Source organism: Spinacia oleracea, chromosome 3 (assembly GCF_020520425.1).
Source record: "Spinacia oleracea cultivar Varoflay chromosome 3, BTI_SOV_V1, whole genome shotgun sequence".
NCBI lineage: Eukaryota > Viridiplantae > Streptophyta > Magnoliopsida > Caryophyllales > Amaranthaceae > Spinacia > Spinacia oleracea.
In genome coordinates, this window is record NC_079489.1 from 24,404,862 (window position 1) to 24,411,213 (window position 6,352).

At 36.4% G+C, this 6,352-nt stretch overlaps 1 long non-coding RNA gene across 1 annotated transcript; it reads left to right on the forward strand.

Moving 5' to 3' along the window:
• Positions 1 to 268: 268 nt before the first annotated feature.
• LOC110800262 (uncharacterized) lies at positions 269 to 1,704 on the forward strand. The gene is made up of 3 exons (XR_002536569.2): positions 269 to 344; positions 424 to 519; positions 1,668 to 1,704. It is a non-coding gene; the product is annotated as an uncharacterized lncRNA (long non-coding RNA).
• The last annotated feature ends 4,648 nt before the right edge of the window (positions 1,705 to 6,352 follow it).

A 6,352-nucleotide genomic window follows, 5' to 3' on the forward strand; every position in this document is an offset into this window, starting at 1 on the left:
AATCTTTCTCCTATGACTTAAAATTTGATATCTTGGTTCGTAGGTTTCATTGGGTTTTGTGCGTTATTGATCCTTACAATAACACAGTATATTACTTGGATTCTTTACGTACTCTTGAATTCATAGGAAACGAAAACGGCATCATTGGGGATTTACTTGAAATCGTTAACACGTAAGTGAGTTTAATTAACAACCATTGCTTGTCTTTAATTAAATTTTTATATGATAATTAACTAATGGTCTTGTCTTAATTTTTGTTTCCCTTTAGAGCACTTCTCCAATTTCGAAGTGACAGGGAGCTTGCCACAAAGTTAAAGATGAACACAAAATGGATAAAAATACAAGTAAGCATTTTATATATTATTTTATTAGCTCGAGCTGAAAATGTATGGAATATTTACAGACCTGTGGTTTATTTTGTAGTGTCCTTGCCAAGAAGATTACATAGATTGTGGATATTATGTGATGAGATTCATGAAGGAGATAATCTCACACAAGCGACTTCAAATTCCTGAAGAAGTAAGTCTTATTTCTGCTGAACCTTTTTGTTTTGCAAATCTGAACTTAGTGTTGCTGTGTATTTTCCGGACACTGCAAAGATTAGCTGAACTTAATATGTTGGAGTGTATGGGTGCGTTATATTTTGAAACAGGGGAAGGAAAGTCTAGTTGATGTGGGGGACTAATTTGTTGGAGTGTATGGGTGCGTTATACTAAAGGTCATATACATAATTGTTCATGCTTTTAGTAGAAGCAGTCTTTAATTGCATCGTTTTCTGACAAATCTCATCCTTTAACTAGATCATTTAAGTATAGAAGTAGTTTAGTGGTCTGAAATTTTTGGAGTCTGGTGTTGACTGTCCTGCTTATACTTCTACTGCTGTTGACTGTCCTGCTTCTTGTCCTGCTGCTGTGTTTGTTGATCAGCAACTGTCTAGCCATTGAATCAGCAACTCTGTTTGTTGATCGAGCTTCATAAATCAGACTAGTTCCTGTAAGTTATTTATAGGAATGCATAAGATAGGAGAGAGTAGCATAGGCAGACTGTGACTGAGTACTCAAGATAGTAATCTGATTTAGTAATCTGGCCATACTAAATCTGATTTCTCATATAATCTGACCATATATTCCCTTTGCTAGCTGCTTCATAAATCCTCATAAATCCCCAAAATGTACAGCAGAATCGTACAATAATAGCCAAGACAACCTGAGACTTGCTGCTGACCATATATTCCCTTTGCTAGCTGCTAGTTGTTAATGATTTCAGACTGGCTGCTAGAAATGCCATAGAAGCTGGTAGTTGTTAATGATTTCAGACTGACTTCTAGAAATGCCAAGGAAGAAACATTGCAGAGTGAAATGGTTATGGAATTTTTCAATCCCATATTTAGTATGCAAGTGTTTGTAACTGGAAAATCAATATCTTGGATGAGCATTGGGTGTAACATTTTAAACAATTGTGTGGCTTGTATAGGTCACTTTGAGATAGGTTTGATACAAATTCACCTAATACAACCAACCTATGTTAAGTGATAATCTATTCCTATAATGTGAAGTTTAGATTTTTTTTTCCATATATGGCACTTATTGTTTATTGTAATACTAATTCTTACGGGTTTTTTCCCATCTATATATGTATGAATATCTTATACCCCTATTGTTTCGCAGTACTTTTCAGATTGTCAGTTTCCAAGTTATGACACGGATCAGATTGCCGAAGTAAGAGTTGAGTGGGTGCGCCATGTTGTTCAACAAATGTATAATGGCTAGGTTACGTTGAATGAACCAACAAACATACAACTTTATTAATTAATGTATTTTGCGTAGTTTAATGTTTAGAATTTTATTTGTGACCTATGTAATCTGTTTTATTAGGATGACTTGTAAAAATTCTTTCCATTGAGGTTTGGGAATTAATATTCAACTATTCACTACTCTTCAATATATGGTTTTATTTTGCGGAAAAAAATGAAATGCTTTTCAGGTAGGCAACGATATTATAAATAATTAAAAAAAAATTAAACAAAACTTTAACAGCGCTTCTTAACATCCGCTATTAGAAAATAATTTGAAAGATGGCGCCAAATCTTCAACAGCGTTTCTTTAATAGCGTTTATAATGTGCTATGAAAGAAACATTTGAATTATCCTAGATGTTACATATGACAGCGCTTTTGAAAAGCGCTATTAAAGGTACCTTTTACTTTTAATAGCGAAGCCATCAACAGCGCTTCAAGAAGCGCTGTTAAATGCATTATTAAGCGCTGTTAAATGCAATTTCTGTCGTAGTGGAGTTTCTATACTATCAGTTAACAAATTCCAATGACACGTGAGGAATGTGTTAACACTTCAAGTGATGACCCTTAAGTCAAATGTTATCACTCGGGGCTCGTGAGACCCTCGCAAAACAGGTCACATACACCATGGCTTGTATGACGCACTCCGTCTAGTACTTTGACCATCGTCTCATCTCGAGACTCAGTTAAAGTGGGGGCTAACTGTAGACACCTACTTTTGTCCCCATTCCCGAAAGGGAAGGTTCGATGATGAGAACATAAATCTCCATTTGGCAACGCATCTCCTATAAAATAACAAATCTCGATCACCCTTTTCATTTCAGCCAAAGCTACTATTTATAGAAACCTGCTAAGAATAGTAACTGCCGTAAAAGGTAGTTGTTAAAAGTGGCAAAGTCATAAAAGATAGAAACCTGTCAGAATTAGGTGTTGCACTCCAACATAAATCCTAAAACAGATAGAATTTGCATTCCTGATATTATAAGAAAATAAGAGTTACGTATTAATTAAATTCCTAACGTACCTAGAGTTCGTAACGGGCCCGGACGCATTCCGTCATAAAGTTAATACGCATTAAAAGAGTCGGATAAATCTCAAAAGCTCCGTGTTCTAAGAGTCCAAATCTGACAAAAAAACTCGGCCTAGATCCCATTTTCAACGCCTGGATCTGGGCGCCGAAATCTTCGGCGCCCAGCCCTGGGCGCTGAAAATGCCTGGGGCCGTTTTATCTCCGGATTCTTTTTTGGATTCGTATCTTAAAATCTATCTTTCCACACACCCTTTTCCTATAAATACAGCCTCAAAACCGACGTGAAAAAAGAAGACACAATTCCATAACCTGCGTATTGACTCTAGCCTTAAGCCTAAGCCTCACGCTGCGAAATTGATCCAGCGTTCTGTCGCAATCGACTCAAAAGTCGAACAGAACGCATCCTGCCCCTTGTAGCTTGATGAATTAAGCCTAAATACTGGAACATTGCTTAGAAACCCGAGATTCGTTAAATAAAAGGAGAAATAGCAAAGCCAAGTGGTTAGTTTTCTGAGAACCACAACGCACCTCTCAAGGGTGCGTTGTAATGTGTCCCTCATATGATTTAATTGCTTTCATCACCCTTTTATAAAATTGTCAAACTATTAATTTGATTGATCTATCACACCTAATAAGATAATACCTTGGACAATTGAATTATCATGTTAGGTACCTTAAATCAATCTAAATAAGATAATAACGATCGATTTAGTGTTATGTGTTGCATATTGCTAAAATCAATTCAGAATAGTTTAATAGTTTAACGCATGTCCCTTCAGTTATTTATGCTGAGCTAGTAAGGATAACCTGCCTCTGGAGTATTATCGATGAGCACTCCTCTCGGTAGCTACAGTCCCCCGAACTCTCAATCTCTGCCTTGCGGGTGTACGTTGAGCAATCCCCACACCAGGGATCACAAGGGAACCTATGGCCGTCGTGGTCGAACATAATTGCACTCCCTTTATGTCACGATAACCGGGTTTTGTCAGTTTTTCTCATTGTCGTTAAAAACTGATGGCGACTCCTATATTACTAGTCGATTGGGTGTAAACTCACAGGAAATCCAATTACACTTGATCTGACAACGTCACGCCCACGAGGAACGAGGTCACGCATTAGCCTCGTGCTTTTTCGACCCCCTCACACTAGGTATTCTGTCTTAAGTGTTCTTCTGTTTGTTTTTTTTTTCTATTTGCCTGCTGGCTTTGTGTGCCTTGGTGGCTTTGTTTGCCTTGGTGGCTTTGTTTGCCTTGTTGGCTGTTGTGTTGTTGTGATGTTTGTTCTTAAACGTTGTATCTCTTTTGGTTGAAACAAATTGCTATTTTACCAAAAAAAATAAAAATACTCTAATTAATAATTTATTCTTAATTAATAATTTATGTACCTTGTATTAGTTATTACATACTCTGTACGTACATAATATTTATAAAAAAAATTAATAAAAAGCCATAAAATGTCCTTAAATGTCATTTTACATAGCTACAATCAACAACTTAATTTACGAAACATATTTGTAAACAATCAATAGTCAAACAGCCAACAAAAGCAGCCAACTTAAACAGCCAGTCAAACCAGCCAAGTAAAATAGCCGACAACCAACAACCAACAACCAATTGCCAAACAAGGCCCTTATGAAACAACTAGTAGCCAACAACCAACTTTAACAAGCACATTTTTAGAAATTGTATAGTCAAACATCCAACATAAAAACAACCGGACACAAGCCAAGTAAAACAACCACCAGCCAATAGTTGACATTGCCCAACAGTCCATTTGCATCTCGAAAGCCTTTATATATTTAGCTTGATTTGTACTACGTATGTTGTATTCTATTTAAGTAATGCTATCCTTTATGTATTCTTCAACCAACTTTTTTTTTTTCCTGCATTTAAATGCAAGGCTTCTCACGGTAGAGTCAACAAAGAAAGTGTCTCTCCGGGTTGTGTTTCGAGATTTCTAGGATGTTGTTATGTCATCCGATCCCTAGAAGTAGTGTGGTGTTTTGTGTCCGTTGTTCAACAAGTTGCATTCTCCGTTAGAGGTTTTCTTCTCTTCTCATCAGCTTTCATGACCAAGGCGCTTCAATCTCTCAGCAATTCTAAGGTCCATGTGCCAGTGTGTTTCTTCCTCCATCGTCATTCTCACACGTCCCCGACATTGTATGTGGTGTGGGTTCTAGTTCTAGCAATGGCTAGGTTCAGTTCCTCATGGTTTTCTAGGCCCCGAGTCACTGATTTGAATCAAGGCTTCTCAAGGCATTACCTCGAGCTAGTTCGTCGACCATCGCTGTTATGTTTATTATGTATGGTTCTGGTTGTCCCTCTTATAGTGTCTTGTTGTACTGGTTTTACAGTTGTTGTGGGTATCGTTTGTGTTGTAGCGTCTCTTAGTTTATAGGTTGTAATAGTTTTTCGTTGAATGAACTTCTTGTCTTCAACCAACTTAAATATATAGAATGGAGATAAATCGATAAGCATAGCCAATTAGCCAAAGCCAATAGCCAATGCGCAATAGGTAGTTACTATCTATGTTTCATAAAGATCTTTACGGTTACTATTTGTAAAAATATTAAGACAAAATGAAAAAGCTGGTTGAATATAATAAAATATGGATAAAGTAAGATGTGCAAAAAAATGGGTGGGGGTAAGAAAAATATGAATAAAGTAAGAAAAAGTGAGTGCAAAGTTTTAAATATTGTGGAGTAAAAAAGGGTAAAGTAGTAATTTCCATGTCAAAAAATAAAATAAAGCAAAGTGTAAAAAATATTTCAAAATGGACTAAAACAGAAAGCATAAAAATTATTTTGAAACTGATATAATATAATGGTAATACATTACTCCGTAATATCGATCTAATGTATGTTCTTGGGTGTAAACCTATTTAGGAACGTCTTTATTAAGTGCTTTCCCATGAAAAATGATCGAGTTTATTTAGTCTGCGCAGGAGCGAAGAAGTTGCCTATATAATGCTCAAGGAATAAGGATCTATCAGTGGAAGCGCATCATGCATGCATGTACAGTTGTACTTCATTCCCAGTGAAATGTGATTTTGTATAAAAGCATAAAAATTGAAACAGCTAGCCTACCGAATCTCCAGTAGACAACAGACACCGGAAGCTTAGGAAACCAAGACTATATATAATTATATACTTGTATATATTTTTTTTGGTTCTACTACGAGGAGTTTCCACCGCCTTGGACGAGGTAATCTCCCGTGAGAGTTTGCATGGGTATCTCGATGGGCAGCATCCCTCCCAGTTGAGATTTTTTCCATTTCCAAGACTCGAACCCAAGATCTTGGTTAAGGAGCAAAAGGCCCTTAACCACTCATTCCAACCTCAATTGGTATATACTTGTAATATACATATACCTATTTGTCAATTTGGATAAGGAAAGATAGATGGTAATGACATCAATCTCATGAGGTTTTCATTTACACAAATAGGTACTTGTATATATACATATATCTATTTTGTAAATGAAAACCTCATGAGATTGATGTCATTACCATCTATCTTTCCTTATCCAA